Source organism: Mirounga leonina, unplaced genomic scaffold (genome assembly GCF_011800145.1).
Source record: "Mirounga leonina isolate KUSES-001 unplaced genomic scaffold, KU_Mleo_1.0 Mir_101664, whole genome shotgun sequence".
NCBI lineage: Eukaryota > Metazoa > Chordata > Mammalia > Carnivora > Phocidae > Mirounga > Mirounga leonina.
In genome coordinates, this window is record NW_023270175.1 from 5,863,219 (window position 1) to 5,883,540 (window position 20,322).

The 20,322-nt window shown below is 35.6% G+C and overlaps 1 pseudogene; it reads right to left on the reverse strand.

Moving 5' to 3' along the window:
• Positions 1-3,997: 3,997 nt before the first annotated feature.
• On the reverse strand, positions 3,998-5,338 carry LOC118011360 (annotated as a pseudogene).
• Positions 5,339-20,322: the final 14,984 nt, after the last annotated feature.

Below are 20,322 nucleotides of genomic sequence, written 5' to 3' on the forward strand. Positions count from 1 at the left end.
GTTCACACCCTGTGTTTGGGCGTGGAGCCTACTTAAAAAGAATATTTTTTTAGAAATTCCCTTTTCATGGTCTGTTTTATGTAAATTTTCTCCATTTTTGTTTTTCAGAAAGGTGAATTTTGAATGAGAGCTAATCTGAATGTCAGATCATAAGTTAAGAGCTCTATACTGTCAGCATCGTGAAGTTACTGTTACCCTGTCATGTTTTCTGTTACTACTCTGACGAAGTCTACTCTCAGTTTAATAGTCATTGATTTAAGGTATTTTGTCTTTACTCTTTGGCCATTTATAACATCTTTTTGGTTGGGTGTTGTGCAGTTCACTATGACATGTCAGATGTGGACTTTTAAAAATTTATTCTGCTTGTGATTTTCATTGTGTTTCCTAAACCCAAAGGCATCAGTCATGATTTTTTGCCTCTTATCTTTCCCCCATTCTCAGAATTCTCTTTTTCTGGGACTCCTATCATATACCCATTGCACCTTCTCATTCTATTTCCATGTTTCTAAACTTCTTTTTTAATATTTTCCATCTCTTTATCTTTCTGAACTGCATTTTTGGGTAATTTTTTTCAGATCTAATAGTTCCCAGATCTGCCCTTTATTAGTGTCTACCCTGTTGCTTAGTCCATTTATTGAGATTTAATGTTTTAGCTCACATTTTTTTTTCATTTCTAGATGTTTTATTTGGTTTTGAAATATAGCTGGCCTTTAAAAATAATGTCATTTTCCTTGACTAAGTTTTGACTATTGTTATTTTTTTATTTCTCACCATGCATTTTCTGTATTTTCTATTCAGTATCCATTAATTTCAGTATTTCATATCCTTGAGGATCTAATTTTATTGTTTATTTTATCTGCTAACACTCTGTGGTGGCTAACTGGATTGACTGCCTTACAGTTTGAAGTTGTGTGGTCACATGCATGGGGCTTTATCTGTAGAAATCCATTAGGGTGCAGGTCCATGGTTCATTCTTTCACAGAAATTTGCATTTGCTTCTGCTAGCCACATCAGAGAGCTACTAATTTAGTGCCATGTTAAGTTAATTTTTTAGCTTGGGATTTTAAGGAACATGCAAAAAGTGCGTATTTAGCCACAAACCTGTGTTATAGGCCTGTGGTTTTGAATTCTCAGAGGAGATATTTTTCCATCAAAGGCTAGGTTGGAACAGATAAGAATTCTTTTCAACTCTCTGTCATTGCTAGTGGGTGGATTTTTTCCAGTCTGCCATTTCACTGAGGTGTGGAACATTGAGATTCCTAGTTTTATGTGGTATCTCAATTCCCATTAACCACAGTATGCAAACTTCTTTCTCTATTGGCTATTAAGCCAAATAGTTTGGGTGTTTTTTTATGTTAGTAAATCTCTTTTGAGTAGCTGCAATTTCATAATTGGCTTATCTCTCTGATTTTTACATGTGTGTGTGTGTGTGTCTCTCTCTCTTCTCCTTCCCCCAATCCTCTCACTCCCTTCCTTCCTGGCTCTAAAATTTGCTCTCGTTCTTGGGATCATATACATGAGTATTTTTAACTTTATAGTTAGATTAACTGCGAATTTAATAGAATGCTTATTATATTTTATCCAGAATTTCTTGGAGGTTTTAATGGATTTTTAAAAAGATATCCAATCTGTTACATTTCTAGGAACAGAAGTTGATATGCATGACCTTTTAAAATAAAAAAGTAATAAAGTTAATTAACAGCATATATATTAACTCAGTGTTATGAGTTAAGCAAATTTTTCTCGAAAGACTTCAATCTATATGATAATAACACCAGGCAGCAGTAGAGGGCCTGAAACTCTTTCAAAGCATTTTCAAATTTTATCTAATTTGACTCCCTCAAAACATTTGTAAGGTTGAATATCTGTACCAGGGAGGTGAAGTTTTTGCCAAGGACACAGCAAATTAGCAGCAACTCAGACCATTAGACAGGAAGACCAACATACTCTTTTCCATTAATTGTTCACAAAGTATGATGTTTGTCTCTGCACCGAAAACACCTCCTTTGATCTCAGAAATCCAAAGAGTTACAATGTAAATATTCCTATGGAAAGCATGTTTTGAACTCCAAAGTTTGTGTTTTAGGATTGGAGTATAAAAACTCTGCTAGAGGCCCTGGTTACAGTTTCCTCTGGGTTATGAAGGCAGAACAATTTGTTTATACTTCTCTTTTGGTATGCACCATGTGATATCCTATATTATCATTACTTATCTAAACAAACAAAACTTAGAAATGTTAAGAAGCAACTGTCCTTCTGTCCCTAAGAACTTTAATCAACAAAATCACCAGGGCTTAGCCTTGTGTCCCCTACTTCGCAATATGCAAAGATATGTTTAGGCCACCCTTTCAGACACAGTGGCATTCTGCAGGGCCTGACATGCAGATGGGTATTTCTTTGAATATAATCCAGAAGGAATGATGTTTCCTTTTTATCTGAAATGTAACCTCCTTGGAAGTTAAGCTGATTCAAACACAGCTGGATAAGACCAAAGATATTTTTTGTAGGTAAATAGTATGAGTTGGTTGCAAACTAAACAAACCCATGTGGGTGGCCCCTATAAGCTTATTTGCTTGAGACTTGTCAGCTTATCTTGTCAGTGCTTGCAGGAGATACAGAGGAACAGAATCCTCCCTTTAAAAATGGATGAGGTGATTGGAAGACATTCCTGAAGGTGAGTGGGAGGTGAAGGCCTGGGAGAGTTGTAGGGAATGAGGGAACAAAGACTGAGCTATGATGTTTTTATTTTCTTTTAGTTTACTGGAATGGGGCTAGAGGTAAAAGTCTTACAAAGTGAGTTTATATCCCTTTAACTGAGAAGCCACTGAATGGATAAAAGTGGCAAATGTGGACTGCATTACCTTATGGTTTAGACAGTATGTTCTCTGGATCTTAAATACTGAATTTTGGAACAAGGCTGGTGATATATATTGAGCAATAATAATAATGTAACAACAACTAATATTTATTGAGCACTTACTATGTGACAGGCATTGTCCTACATCCTTTACATATGTTAACTAAGTTAATTTTCAGAACAACTGAATTAGTTGTTAGTAGTAGGTGATACTGGTGTCCATATTAATTGAGTCTCAGGTTAAGTAACTTGTCAAGGTTACAAATCTAGAAAATGAAGCTAGAATTTGAACTCAGACACCTGGTTTCTCTGCTCTCTATCATCTCCATGTCTTCAGAATTCTTATCTTCACCTTCTCTATTGGGGCACCTGGCTGGCTCAGTCGGTAGAGCATGCGACTCTTAATCTCAGGGTCATGAGTTCAAGCCCTATGTTGGTTGTGGGGCCTACTTAAAAAAAAATAAGGTAACCTAACCTTCTCCTTACTCATACATGAATCCTCTGCTGCTTTGGGTAGAGGTGCTATGGTACCCATTTAATGGGGATTAATATTAAAACTGTATTTAGAAAGCTATTGGGAAGTGCCATTAAGCAAAAAGGAATTTCCACATTCTGGATCTCAGCTGTTCATCAAGAAATCTATCAGAAATAACTAAGAATTACAGGTGGCACTTGGACAGTAAGAGTCTGATGTAAGTTATCTCCATTCAGTTGCACTTTATCTGCATTTGCCTTAAAGAAGAGGACACCGAGAGCATGGACATTTTCCAGTGCAAGGCTCTACGTTTAGGAAGTTCTTTTTTTTTTTCTCATTAAACTTTTGTTTTAATGGGTCTCAAAATTCTGTGACAGATTTTTGGTCAAGTTGTTTCCATTAAAAAGTACTGATTTTAAAAACTAATAAAACTGCCACACACACACACACACACACACACACACACGCATGCACGTGTGTGCACACACACACACACACAAATGGTCCACAAAACAGTCTCCTTTCCTTCTGAAGGTTTTACGATGCATTGTTATCATTAACCAGTCTTTTACTATTAAACTTAAATGGCCAATTGACACAAACAGTTCTGAGACCATTCTTCCACCACTGATTAAGACTGGGGTGGCAGGTATTGGGGATAATATTCATTTAGCCTTCTGAGCTTTCTGGGCAGACTTAGTGACCTAGTCTGCTCTAGCTGCCTTCTTGTCCACTCCTTTGATGACACCCACAGCAAGCGTCTGTCTCTGTCATGAACAGCAAAACAGCCCAGAGGAGGATAGTCAGAGAAGCTCTCAACACACATAGGCTTGCCAGGAACCCTATCAACGATGGCAGCATCACCAGATTTCAAGAACTTGGGACCATCTTCCAGCTTTTTTCCAGAATAACAATCAATTTTCTCCTTCAGCTCAGCAAACTTGCAAGCAATGTGAGCTGTGTGACAATCCATCACGGGTACATATCCAGCACTGATTTGGCCTCGATGGTTCAGGATAATGAACATCTTTGACAGATACGTTCTTGACATTGAAGCCCACATTGTCCCCAGGAAGAGCCTCACTCAAAGCTTCATGGTGCATTTCAACAGACTTTACTTCAGTTTTAACATTTAACATCAACTGGAGCAGAGGTGACTACCATGTCAGGTTTAAGAACACTGGTCTCCACTTGGCCCACAGGGACAGTACCAATACCACCAATTTTGTAGACGTCCTGGAGGGGCAGACGCAAGGCCTTGTCAGTTGGATGAGTTGGTGGCAGAATGCAATCCAGAGCTTCAAGCAGTGTGTTCCACTGGCATTCCCATCTTTACAGGTGACTTTCCATCCCTTGAACCAAGGCATGTTAGCACTTGACTCCAGCATGTTGTCACCGTTCCAACCAGAAATTGGCACAAATGCTACTGTCTCAGGGTTGTAGCCAATTTTCTTAATATGGGTGCTGATTTCCTTAATGATTTCCTTAATGATCTCTCTTCTGGCTGTAGGGTGGCTCAGAAGGGCATGCTCATGGGTCTGCCCATTTTTGGAGATACTGGCTTCAAATTCACCAACACCAGCAACCACAATCAGGACAGCACAGTCAGCCTGAGATGTGCCTAGAATCATGTTTTTGATAAAGTCTCTGTGTCCTGGGGCATCAATGATGGTCACATAATACTTGCTGGTCTCGAATTTCCACAGGGAGATATCAATGGTGATACTACATTCACGTTCAGCTTTCAGTTTATCCAAGACCCAAGCACACTTGAAGGAGCCTTTTCCCATCTCAGCAGCCTCCTCCAATTTTCCATAGTTCTTTTGTCGATCCCACCACATTTGTAGATCATATGACCAGCCGTGGTAGACTTGCCCGAATCTACGTGGCCAATGACGACAATGTTGATGTGAGTCTTTTCCTTTCCCATTTTGGTTTAGGTTGAGCAGCGGTTTTCACGATACCTGTGTTCTGGCGGCAAACCCGTTGCGAAAAAGCAGGAAGTTCTTTCATCATTTAGACCTTCCTTTAGGTCCTTTATTCAGCACGTATTTGTTGAGTACCCTCTATTTGCCAGGCACTGTGCTAGGCACTGAGGGCATTTTGATGAGCACAGACAGGTCTGTCACATCTTCTCATAGGATGTGTAGTGAAACGGGGTGGTGGGGAGACAAGCTAATAATCCCACAAATAAATGTATAATTACAAAACTGAGACATGAGTCATGAGGAAAGGCATTTGGGACTAGAGTGGAGATACTATCATGGAGAGACTATGGCATCCTCTGGAGGATTAGAAGCCACTTCTCTGAGGGAATGACATTCCAATTAGAGGAAGCAGCATGCAAAGGCCCAGTGCTCCTTGTTCTTAGAGCCTAGAATGAGAAATAGATTAATGATTTATTCATAGAACAACAACTCTGCTTATAACTGTGTACCATTCGTAATTTTCAAGGAGTTAGACATGCTCTTCTAGCTTTTTGTTGGCCAAAGAAAGAACTTTCTTTGGGTAATTGGTAATGTCAGTTTTTGGTTTTAGTAAGATCCTCAGATTGAGGAAACTTTCTCATTTATCCATCAGGTTATCTTCTCAAGTGCCCTCTTTGCTCTCTCCCTCCCTTTCACCCTTGCACAAAGATTTATTGGATGCCTGTAATATACTAGTACTAGTAGTCTTCTCTTCATCACCAAACTTCTTAGAGTAGTCTACACTTGCTGCCTCCATTTTCTCACATTCTTAACCTGTTGCAGTCTCTTTCCTCTCCTCATCAATGTCCTTGACACTGACAAATCCACAATTTGGTTTCTTAGCTCCTCATTGTACTTGGTTTCTCTGCAGCCTTGTAGCCCTGGTGTTCAGTCACAAAGCCTCTTCTCTTTGGCCTTCTGAAACACAGTTCTCTCTTTCTTCTTCTACCTCTCGGTAGTTATTTGTCATTTTTGCTGGCTCCACTTTCTCTACCCAACACTTTAATGTTGTTGCTTTCCAACTCATCATCCTCATGATTTATTTTTTCCTTTTTTAATTATTTATTTGAGAGAGAGAGGGAGAGAGAGAGAGAGAGAAGAGGGAGGGACAGAGGGAGAGATACTTCCAAGCAGACTCCTCAGTGAGTGTGGAGCCTGATGCAGGGCTCTATCCCACAACCTTGAGATCATGACCTGAGCCGAAACCAAGAGTTGGTCACTTAACCAACTGTGCCACCCAGGTGCCCCCTCATTTTTCTTTTTCTGCCTAAATTTCATCTTTTCAATTTACTTCTAGAGGGAAATAGTTGGTTTATTTCATATATATTTGTGCTTTCATGGCACATGGTACATATCTGTGTTGTGGCACTTGGACATAAACATATCATGTAAATTCAATATGAGATCTCTTTCAGTTGACTATGTGCTCAAATTCAGGAATAGAATCTTATAGGTGATGTGCAAAATAAAACAGTCTTTAATACGTATTTGATGTACAAATAAATCTGGGGACTCCAGTAAAGGCCAAATCTAAAGCATTAGTTAATTGCCACAGGCTAAAAATTGAGAATTTTGCTTTAGTGTGTTACTTACTTAGACATTTAACTCATCTTGATGATGATCAAGAATTAACCATAATTACATGAAGTATGTTTCCATTTCAAGTCATGGATTATCCATTGTCCCTGATTAATGACTCTTACTATCTATAATTAATAAAAATAGCCCATAATTCACAGTGATTTCTTGAGTCACATTTTTTTCTTTTGTCTAAAGTCTAATGAGAGGTAATCTGCAGTAGAGTATAGTGATCTTGATCTTCTCAGATAGACTTTGCCAGTTTATTAGGGAGTTAAAAGCCTATAAGGCATGTAAGGTTCTTTGGGATTCATAGTAGAGTAGAGCTTTTTATCCCAGGAAATGAAAACATACACATATTATTTTGAATGTAATTATTAATTAACATATTTTTGAATATTTCTATCAAAAGGAATGAAATACCATGTATTTTAAATAAAAGTAAATTTATTTCAAAAGGCACTTAGGTGTATATATTATAAAGTGATCAGACACAGAAAATATAGGAACATAAATCTACATTTGTATTAAATTTCACTAAATGGAATATATTTGAAAATTGCATTCAGAAGGCTCACACTCCATAGTAAAAATAGAAATGAATGTTATATAGAAATTTGCCTATTGTATAAAATAGGTGAGGAATAAAACCAATACCTATTTTAAGGCTATCTTTGTTTGAAAGGGCTTTTTTTTTTTTTTCCTATTTTGAATGTGGTGCTATAATCTTCAATATATCTTAAACTACATTTGGTAAAAACTATGCTTTCTAACAATAATTTAAAAATCTTTGGCCAGCATGTTGATAGTGCTTAATCTACGTATAAAGATAAAGTAGAAAGTTTTCTGCCAACATGAATCTAAATACTAACCAGACTACAATGGATTGGTATAGTGTTTCCATTTTTTTTCTCCCTGTTATTTTGGGAGGGGATAAAGACAATTTTTGTCTGATATGGCTTTTATAAGCACTGATGATTTTGGCATGTTTAAATAACTGCCTTGTATTCATTCATTATAAACAGAAAGATCAGTGGAAAAATAAAGGCAAGACAACCTGATGAGTGGTTCTTAAATATTGTTGCATATTAGAAACACCAAGAGAACATGTTGACAAATAGAATCTAAAGTTCTTCCTAAGATTGTGCTTCTGCGGTTCTGGAATAGGGCACAGGAATAAGAATTTTTAATAAGCCCTCAGGAGATTCCCATGCTCCAATTTCAGAAACACTGCCCTATTATCTGTTCCATCAAATTTCTCCCCATTTTTTTTTTCAAATGATCTTCATTCATTCATTAGACCTCCAATACCTTCCATCTCACGTTACTACCTGGTAGAATAAAATTCCTATTTATCTCTCAAGACCCCATTTATATGTGACTCTATCTTCAGAGCCTTTACTCAGTACTTTGTACATATTTCTGCTTTTATGTTTATACAATATATTGCGTAATAGATTTATATGTACAAATAATACATATATACATATATTAACATTACATTGAATTTCTTTTAAGGAGGGAGGCTATGTCTTAGTTTTTATGCATCAAATATGAGAGCTAGGGACAGAGCCTGGTACAAAACAGTTGTTACTCAGACATTAGCATGCAAAAGAATTATCTGGGGAGTTTGTTTAAAATGGAGATACCTAGCATGCCCAAATCCCCACCATGCCCAATTCCCAGATTCTCATTCAATAGATCTGAAGATGGTCCTAGGAATTCACATTTTTATAAACTCTCCAAACATTTCATATCTTGATAAATTCTGAATACCAAGGGGACATCAACTAATGTTTAGATAACCAAATATATGACCAAAGGGCTACTTATATTTATCCCATTTACTCTCTAATATGATAAAATTTTCTCATGCATTCTAATATATTTTGGACATTCCAGTGACAATAGGCACGTCCATCTGGATAGTGGTCAGAGACAATGTAGGCAGCTTTATGTAGAATCTTACATATGGGTTTACAATGGGGGTTTACAATGGGGTTTACAAATGACAGGGCTCATGAGGCAACCTGGAAGAATTTTAATGAGGATTTTATCTATGGAGAAGGCATATCAAGAGTAAAAGTCAGTACACATGAAAAGATGTTCAGCGTCATTCATCATCAGGGAAATGCAGATCAAAACCCAAATGAGATATCACCTCACACCTGTCAGAATGGGTAAAATAAAAAAAAAAATCAATAAACAACAGGTGTTGGTGAGGATGTGGAGAAAAAGGAACCTTCTTACACTGTTGGTGGAATGCAAACTGGGGTAGTCACTCTGGAAAACAGTATGGAGCTTCCTCAAAAAAATTAAAAATGGAACTACCCTATGATCCAGGAATTCCACTACTGGGTATTTACCCAAAGAATACAAAAACACCTATTCAAAGGGATATATGCACCCCTATGTTTATTGTATCATCATTTACAATAACCAAATTATGGAAGCAGTCCAAGTGTCCATTGATAGATGAATGGATAAAGATGTGGTATGTATATGCAATGGAGTATTATTCTGCCATTAAAAAAAAATGAAATCTTGTCATTGCAATAGCATAGATGGATCTAGAGACTATAATGCCAAGTGAAATATGTCAGAGAAATACAAATACCATATGATTTCACTCATGTGGAATTTAAGAAACAAAACAAATGAACAATGCTAAAAAAAAAAAAAAAGAGACAAACCAAAAAACAGACTCTTAACTATAGAGAACAAACAGATGGTTACCAGAGGGAAGATGGGTGGGGGGATGGGGGAAATAGGTGAAGGAGATTAAGAGTACACTTATCTTGATAAGCATTGAGTAATACATTGAGCTATTGAATCACTATATTTTACACCTGAAACGAATATAACACAGTATGCTAACTACATTGGAATTAAAATTTTAAAATAAAAAATAAATAAAAAATAAAGAGTAAAAGTCAGTAATTAGTTTAAAAAAAAAAGCAACAATTCTAATGGGGCCCCTGGGTGGCTCAGTTGGTTAAGTGTCTACCTCCGGGTCCTGGGATCAAGCCCTGCATCAGGCTCCTTGCTCAGCGGAGAGTCTGTTTCTCCCTCTCTCTCTGCCCCTCCCCCCTGCTCGTGCACTCTCTCTCTCTCTCTCTCAAATAAATAAATAAAATCTTTTAAGAAAGTTCTACAAGAAAACATAGGAAAAAATATTTTTATCCTGGGTTAGGCAAAGACTTTTTAGTTATGACACCAAGAGCCATGATCAGTACAAAAATAAAATTAATAAAATGTACTTCATCAAAATGTAATATCTTCAACAGAAACTGTTAAGAGATGAAAAAGAGAGCCACAAAAGGGAGAAAATTTTTGCCCAGAGTACATTTGTTAAAGGACTTTCATTCAGGGTTTATAAACAACTCAGAAATCTTAATAAGAAAACAAACAACCCAATAAAAAGTGGGCAAAGTATTTGAACAGATACTTTACTAAGGAATATACACAGTAGGCTAATAAACATAAAAATATGCTCAAGATCATCAGTCAAAATCACAATGTGGTACCATTACACATCTATTTTAATGGCTAAAATTAAAAAGTCTGACCATATCAAATATTGATGAGGCTGTAAATCAACTGGGACTTTCACATATTTTTGGTGGAAATATAAAATGGCACAACCACTTTGGAAAACAATTTGTCAGTTTCTTAAAAAGTTAAGCATACATCTGTCATGACTGAGCTATTCCACTCCTAAGCATTTACCCAAGAGGAAAAAAGAATATGTCTACATATAGACTTGCACACAAATGTTCATAAAAGTTTTATTTATAGTAGCTTCAAACTTGAAACAACCCAAATGTCCCTCAAAAGGTGAACGGATAAACAAATTATGGTATCATCATAAAATGAAATACTTCTCATTAATAAATGAACTGATACTATTATATATATATATATATATATATATATATATATACACACACACACATACACACACATGTGTATATCCATACCATAATATTAATCTCAAAATAATTTTGAGATGTGAAAGAAGCCAGAAAACTAAAAGTACATGGTTTATGACCATTTATACAAAATTTTAAAGAATGCAAACTAATTTATAGTGACAGAAGAAAAGTCAGTGCTTGCTTGAGGGGGATGGGGAGAGGGCTTATTACTGCTATACGTAGATTGTTAGGTGTGGTGGATATGCTCACTATTTTGCTTATGTTACTGGTTTCATGAGTGTATAGATATCAGGACTTATCAAATTGTGTACTACAAAATGTGTAGTTTATATCTTGTCATTTTTACCTCAATAAACTTTTAAAAATACATTATTAGACCTTTTTTTCCTCCAAATAAACTCTTACTTGGAAGCCCAATAAATAAAACAGAAAACAGGGAAAAGGCCTCCTACCATCTTATTTCTGAAGAGATCCATAGAACTCTAATTTGTATACCTCTGATATACCACATCTGACTTCCAGAAATATATTTGGATGTATAAGTAGATATGGTATTTTACCTTAATTCAAAGCCTCTTGTCCAGAAGTCTGGGGTTGCCAATAGTCTTAGATACCATTGCAATAAAATCTGAGCCATTTAGAAATTCTCTGAAAATGAGCTATTTGGATACCTGAATTTACCTTGTATGTTGGCCACATTCCTTTACAAATTATTTTTTTTAATATTTTAAAATATTTTAATAATAAATGACTCACTTTTCCATCACCTTGAATAGAGTAAACATACTCTTTTTAGTCTGCCTTTTACTAATGATTCAGGACCATCATTATTAGCATCAAGCTTATGTTACACTAGAATGTACTGATACCCTTTGGGCTTCATTAAATGTGCAGATGCTCGTTAATATTTGCTCCAGTAATAAGTGACTTAAGACAAGAGCATTTTTTTTTTCTTTTTATGGAGAAAAATGGTGGTTACATCTGCTAGTTCTATATTCTGTCTGTTCCTGTGCTATCATCTGTTACTTCTTGCAGAGTGTGACTTCCTGGATCAATATGCCTTCCTTCATAATACATAGACTTAAATTGGTAAAGCACACAACCGAGGTTGTTAGCATTGTATAGACATGGACTGTTAATAGAGGACTGGAGAGTGTCCCTTTGAGTAAAATACACAATTTTTAGTGCATGGACTATTTTCACTGAGTGAAATAATTCATTTTTTATCCTCTGGTTCTCAGCTCTGAAATGGATAATTTGGTTTGCTGCTGAACTCCGTTCCAAACAGGTGAGATATTATTATATTACATTTTCAAAGACCTGCAATACAAAGGCCATAAAATAGCACTTTCACCACCAGAGTCCTCGCTGAAAATATTTATTACTTCAACTGTCAGTAAAAGGACCTTTTGGGGGGATCTGACAATTTGAAAGTACCACTCTGAGAAAATATGTCTGATGAATCTCTTGTTCTTGCTAGTTGTCAAGCTAGCCGGTAGTGCTGTTAGTTGCTCTCTTGGTCAGTAATTTTATTTTTTCTGTCTCTCCTCTCCTCTAATACCAACTGTTAGAAAAAAAAAGAAATGAACAAAATATGGAGGATTCCTAAGGTTTTGGAATAGATTAATTTCCTCTTCCTCAATTTTCCATTTTCAAAATAAATCTGACCTTGTTTTTTTTTGAGTCACCCTTTCTGTTCCTCAGTTGTAAAGAAAGCTTCAGAAAACACAGATGATAGAATCAGTGGCTGAATTCAGTAACTCATTTGGCAAAGTGCCATTTTTTTTAATATTGAGGAATCAGAGAAGCTTATTTTTGAGAATAACTGGAAAATATTCTAGGCCAGTAAGAGAATTATAAATAAGGACTATACTAATTAATTTAGATGCTCTAACTTCCTTCCACAGTATACTAACAGAAGCCTTGTCGAGTGCTGAAAAGCCTCACAACTTACTACTTGCCCTGATAAATTCACTGTGGTCCAGGGTTTGGCCATCAGAAATTTGATTGTCTTAGCACATCAAGAGTAGTTGTTTCCTTTTTGAGGGAGTAGAAGGAAGGTGAGGAGGAAGCTTGGAGTAACATTAACCAAATTAGCAAAATGGATATATAAAACAGAATGTCTATTTATTCTGAGAAATAAAACCATCAAGAAGGCTGGAATGCTTGTTTCTCCAGATCTAGGTAGTCTCTCCCTGCAGTAAAAGACAAATTGTCAGATTGAATTTTTTTGAATGAGTATGGAATCAGAGCAAGAGGAGTGTCACAGAAAACTCTCTTCCCTGGATAATATTTGGGTAGGCACTACCACATCCAGCTCTCTGGGCTTTACCAATTCTGTAATTTCAGCTAACTCTTCTGTTCACCTAGTGTCTCTTTAAATAGAGCACTGAACAGATCATTAAGTTTCCAAACAAGAGAAAATTCAGTTAATGATGTTTCCATTTAAGTTAATTAAAACCGCATTCCTGTCTTGCCTCTTTGGGTCACCTTGATTGGAGTTTTTGGTGTCTCCAAACTTTTCTGAATCACCCATTTATACATAATCCCTTATTTATTTTCCAAGGTGGTTATTTACATGATATTAGTGGATTTTACTGAATTATGTTTCAAAGGACTATCTTATTTTCTTATTTTCCTTTTTTCTATTCTTGTGGGTCACCTCACAGTCACCACTAACACTAAAAATGAAAAGTGTATGATGTTTCCCCAAATCTGTAATAGTTGTACATTTCACCCATCAAATTTTAAGAGTTTGGCTTATTTTTATGAACTGGATGACACCTTCAACATCAGTTCATATTGAAAACCTACCTGAATATATTATTGGTTGGTCATCATAAATTGATGACACACTGTAGACAATGCATGCTATTAATTTTTGAAAGCTGCAAAGCAACTTTCACATAATATAATAGGATATGAGGAAATCTCAATATATCATTATTTGTTATGGAAAAGATTTTTGCATAGGACATATCTCTCTTTGACTCTATTTAATAAAATACGGTTACTTAAATATCCAAGTGACTTACATCCAAGTGACTTGTTCTATGGAAGTCTTCCTTATATAAATAATTTCTAGCATGTACTCCAAAGACAGAATACCAAAGTACCTCAGTATATTATCATAATGATCATTTTATGATTATCAACTACCAATGATCAACATCCATGATCAATTTTTATACACATTAGTTTTTTCAATTAAGCCTACTATGCCACTGGAAAGCCTCTCTTCTTCATTAGTTGGTGTGTGTTTCAGGAAAGGTAAGCTAGTTTTAGTATTACCCTAAGGAAATAGATTCTCAGTATGTCCATTTGAAGGGAACTTAGAGAATTTGAGTCCTTGATGATTACTCTGTACAGTATGAACAAATCACCTTTACTTCACCATCTATTCCATAGTCACTCAATCTTTGCCTAATTCAGTGATGAGAAACTCACTCCCTCATAAAGTAACCCATTCTACATGTTTAATTGTCAAAAGTTCACTTTCTATTTGGCTAAAAATATACTGCTTTTAAATTTCATCTGTTGGTTCAAATTCTGTAGTCTAGAGCAATATAGAAATAACATCCAATGAAATGTTTATATCCTAGAAATTAAGAATGTAAAATTTTGAGAAAATGAATACATTAATTTCAAAACCAATATTTGCAATTTGGTGTATTGGATAATTGAAGCTACTAATGTCTTCAAAAAACTAAAGTATGTAGATATATACAAAAAAGCAGTAATAGAAATATATGTGATAACAATCATATGGAGAAATATATATACATGGCAAATGATCTACATAAGAAGAAGGATGAACATGGGGCTCTATCAAGGTAGTTGGAGAGACTGGTAAGACTATCATATAAATATAATATTCAAGAGTTATTAGAAATATTAGATATCACTAAAATATAATTATTTTATTTTATGGGTTCACCAATAAAATTTATTCCATTCTGGAACAAAGAAACAGTTGCATATCCAGTGAGTCTCAGCATATGACAGAATTTGAACTACAATCCAGGGTGAAAAGCTTCATATAAATGGGAACTTATGTAAAAGGGACATACTTTATTAAAGAGGTTATGCAAGTTATGTAAAAAGTGAAGAGAACAATAATTTACCCAACTCAGGGAGAGAGCATAATGTAGGTTGTAGCAACAAGTAAGAGTGTTAGGTAAAGAGTGTTGGGGTTGATGTCCTTGATGCCCCCAAACAAGATTTCATATTTGTTGTTAAAGATTACTAAAAACTTTGTATGCAGAAGAAGTTGTTAACAGCTTAAAATATGCTACTATAAGGTATTTTATGTAAGCCTCTGGATAGCCACAAAGAAAATACTTCTAGAAATAACACAAAAGAAAAAGAGAAAAGAATAAAAATCTATCATTCAAAAACAAAAGAAACACAAAGGAAGACAGCAAGAGTGAAAAAGAGGAACAAAGAATTACAAGGCAAACAGAAAACAGTAGCAATAGTAAGTTTTTCGCTATTAATAACTTAGATGTAGATGGAATGATCTCCCCAATAAAAGTGGCTGAATGAATAAACAACAAATGGCTGAATGAATAAACAACAAATGGCTGAATGAATAAACAACAAGATCCAACTGTATGTTGTCTGCAAGAAACTTCTAGTCTCAAGGAAACACATAAGATGACAGTAAGGGAATGGAAGAAGATATTCCATGCAAATGGTAACTGTATGAAAACAGGAGTGGTTATATTTATATGAGAGTAGACTTTAAGTCAAAAACTTTCTCTAGAGGGGCGCCTGTGTGACTCAGTCGTTAAGCATCTGCCTTCAGCTCAGTCATGATCCCAGGGTCTGCCTTCGGCTCAGGTCATGATCCTGGGGTCCTGGGATTGAGCCCCGCCCTATGTCGGGCTCCCTGCCCAGCGGGGAGCCTGCTTCTCTGTCTCTCACTCCCCATGCTCGTGTTCCCTCTCTCGCTGTCTCACTCTCTGTCAAATAAATAAATAAAATCTTTTAAAAAAAACCTTTCTCTAGAGATAAGGAAGGTCATTACATAATAATGAAAGACTCAATTCAACAGAAGATATAACAACTATAAATATACATGCACCCAACATTACAGTACATAAATATATAAAGCAAATATTGACAGATCTGAAAGGAGAACTTGACAGCGATACAATAATAGTAGGAGATTCCAGTACCCCACTTTCAATAATAGATAGTACATTCAGACAGAAAATCAATAAAGAAACAGTAGACTTGAACCATGGACCACATGGATCTAATAGTCATATACAGAATGTTCTACCAAACAATGAAAGAAAACACATTCTCTTCAAGTGCACACAGAACACTCTCTGGGATAGATCACATGTTAGGTAGCAAAACAAGATTAAAGAAATCAAAATCATATCTTTTCCATCCACAATGGAATGAAACTAGAAATTTATAACAGCAGGAAAATAGGAATATTCACACAGAGGTAGGAACTAAAGAACGCACTATTGAACAACAATTGGGTTAAAAAGAAAATCAAAAGAGAATTTAAAAAATATCTCAAGACAAATGAAAATGAAAGCACAAGTTACCAAAACTTTTGGAATGCAGCAAAAGCAGTGCTAAGAGGGTATTTTATTTTATTTTTTTATTTTTGGGTATAAGAGGGTATTTGAGAGTGATAAATGCCTACATTTAAAAAAGAAGAAAAATCTCAAACAATTTAACTTTCTACCTAAGGAATTACAAAAAGAAGAACAAACTAAATTTAAAGTTAGCAGAAGAAAGGGAGTAATAAAGATCAGAAGAGAAATCAAATAAAGAACAGAAAAACAGTAGAAAAAAGTCAACAAAATTGAGAGTTGTTTTTTTTTTTTTTTAAACATTTTATTTATTTATTTGACAGAGACACAGCGAGAGAGAGAGAACACAAGCAGGGAGAGTGGGAGAGGGAGAAGCAGGCTTCCTGCCGAGCAGGGAGCCCGATGCGGGGCTCGATCCCAGAAGCCTGGGATCGTGACCTGAGCCGAAGGCAGACGCTTAACGACTGAGCCACCCAGGTGCCCCGAGAGTTGGTTTTTTTAAAAGGTAAAATTGACAAACTCCTCGCTAGGGTAAGAAAAAAAGAGAAGACTCAAAATAAGAAATGAAAGAGGAGACATTACAAAGGTTGCCTCCAAAATAAAAAGGATTATAAGAGGCCGTTGTGGACAATTGTATGCCAACAAAAAAATTTCTTTGCATATAACTCAAGCTATATACAGATTCAACACAATCTCTATCAAAATTCCAATGGAATGTTTTCACAGAAATAGAAAAATCAATTCTGAAATTCCTATGGAATCACAAGACATTGTGAATAGTCAAAGCTATCTTAGGAAAGAAAAACAAAGTTGTAGGCATTATATTTCCTGATTTGAAATTGTTATAGAAAGCTATAGTAATCAGAATAATTGTACTGGCATAAAAACAGATCTATAGACTAATGTCAACAAAATAGCCCAGAAATAAACCCAAGTATATACAGTCACCTAATTTTTGACAAAGTCATAAGAATACACAATGAGGAAAGGATAGTCTTTTCAATAAATGATGTTGGGAAAACTGGATATCCACATGCAAAAGAATGAAATTAGGCCCTTATCTTATACTACATACAAAAATCAACTCAAAATGGATTAAAGACTTACACGTAAAGACCTGAAACTGTAAACCTCCTAGAGGAAAACATAGAGATAGACATTGGCCTTGTCAATCATTCTTTGGATATGACCCCAAAAGCTATGGCAACAAAAATAAACATAAACAAGTGGGACTACATCAAACTTAAAAGCTTTTGCACAACAAAGGAAACAAAATGAAAAAGCAACCTATGGATGGGAGAAAATGTTTGCAAACCTTATATCTAATAATGGATTAATATCCAAAATATATGAAGAATTCATGTAATTCAATAGCAAAAAAAAATAACCTGACTAAAAAATTGGCAAAGGACTTGAATAAACATTTTTCCGAAGAAAACACACAAATGGCCAACAGATATATGCAAATGTGTTCGACATCACTAATCATCACAGAAATGCAAATCAAAATAACAGTGGTGTTGGCCAGGTTATGGATAAATTGGAAACTTTGTATATTGGTGGGGATGTAAATTGGTATAGCTATTATGAAAAAAAGTATAGAGGTTCCTCAAAAAATTCAAAATACAAATATATGATCCAGCCACACATTTTTGGGTATATATTGAAAGAAAATGAAATCACTGGTTTGAGATATCTGCACTTCCATGTTCATTGCAGCATTATTCACAATAACAAGGTATAGAAACAGCCTAGTGTCTGTTAACAGATGAGTGGATAAACAAGATGTGGTATATAGATACAATGGTATATTATTTAGTCAAAAAAAGAAATTGAAGAGCAGTATGCTACCTGAAATAAGTCAAATATGGAAATAAAAATACTATATGATTTCACTTATATTTGGAATGTGAAAAAAAAGTCTAATTTATAGAGGCAGAGAATAGAATGTTGATTACCAGGTGTTGGGAGGTGGGGAAAGACGTAGGTATTGTTCAAAGAATTCAAAGTTGCGGTTACATAGGATGAATATGTTCTGAAGATCTAATGTACAGTGTTATGACTACTGTTTTTTTAAAGATCTATTTATTTATTTTAGAGAGAGGGAGAGAATCTCAAGTAGACTCCTCTCTGAGCATGGAGCCCAGTGTTGGGCTCCATCTCACAGCCCTGAGACCATGATCTGAGCCAAAATCAAGAGTTGGACACTAAACTGACTGAGCCACCCAGGTGCCCGATGACTTTAGTTAATAATATTGTGGTGTATAGTGAAACTTTGCTAAGAGAGTAGATTACAGGTGCTCTCACCACACAAATAAAAAAATTGGTAACTATGTGAGGAGGTGGATATGCTAATTAGCTTGATTATAGTTATCATTTCCCTATATATGTGTGTATCAAATCATCATGTTGTGCATCTTAAATATATACAATTTTTATTTAAAAAGATTAGTTGAACTCTCCAGAGTCTCTACTCCTCTGTCTGAGCTATAATCCCCATTATTAGCAGAGTCTTGCCCTCTGTTGTTCCTATCAGCATTTAACTACTCACACCAAAAGGGCTGCTTAGAACTGGAACAAAGGACAGATACCCAATTCTATTCAAAGCAACAGAAACCCACTTTTTTTTTTGAAATTTTTAAATTTAAATTCAAATTAACATATAATGTATTATTAGTTTCAGAGTTAGAGGTCAGCGATTCATCAGTCTTATATAATACCCAGTACTCATTACATCACATGCCCTCCTTAATGTCCATCACCCAGTTACCCCATCCCCCCAACCGTCTCCCCTTCAAGAACCCTCAGATTGTTTCCTATGATTAAGAGTCTCTTATGGTTTGTCTCCCTCTCTGATTTTGTCTTGTTTTATTTTTTCTTCTCTTTCCCTATGATCCTGTTTTGTTTCTTAAATTCCACATATCAGTGAGATCATGTGATAATTGTCTTTCTCTGATTGACTTATTTCGCTTAGCATAATACCCTCTAGTTCCATCCATGTCACTGCAAATGGCAAGATTTCATTCTTTTTGATGGCTGAGTAGTATTCCATTGTGTACACACCACATCATCTTTAACTATTCATCTGTTGTTGGACATCTGAGCTCTTTCCATAGTTTCGCTATTGTGGACATTGTTGCTATAAACATTGGGGTGCACGTGCCCCTTCTGACCACTACATTTGTATCTTTGTAGTAAATACCCAGTAGTGCAATTGCTGGGTCATAGGGTACCTCTATTTTCAACTTTTTGAGGAACCTCCATATTGTTTTCCAGAGTGGCTGCACCAGCTTGCATTCCCACCAACAGTGTAAGAGGGTTCCCCTTTCTCCACATCCTTGCCAACATCTGTCTGGCAGATGTGACTTGTTAATTTTCCTGACTTGTTAATTTTAGCCATTCTGACTGGTGTGAGGTGGTATCTCATTGGGGTTTTGATTTGTATTTCCCTGATGCCGAGTGATGTTGAGCACTTTTTCATGTGTCCGTTGATGTGGGCTGGATATAGCATGTGGGTAGGGTAGCAAGTTTGTGACCCATGATATAAAGGACAAAAGGAAGTAATTTCCTAGATACACAAGAACAGGAAACCAAAGTATAGTTTTGCCACATAGGAATTGAAACTGGAAAGTTAGAAACTAAGGATACTCTTTCTGTCTTTTATGGAGTCAAATGATCTATTATCCACATATCATCTCTTTTCTCCAGTGTTGCATTGCAAATTTGATATTTTTCTGTTTACTAATAACTTCTTTGATCTCATGTGACTTTGGTTTGTCATTATGCCTATTCTGGCCTTAAGTAGCCAGTTCATGAACGTGGGATGTTCCATTTATCTAAGTCTTCCATAATTTCTTTCAGGAATGTCTTGTAGTTTTCAGTTTGCAAGTCTTGGACCTCCTTGTTTAAATTTATTCCTAAGCATTTTATATTTTTCATGCTATTTAAATGG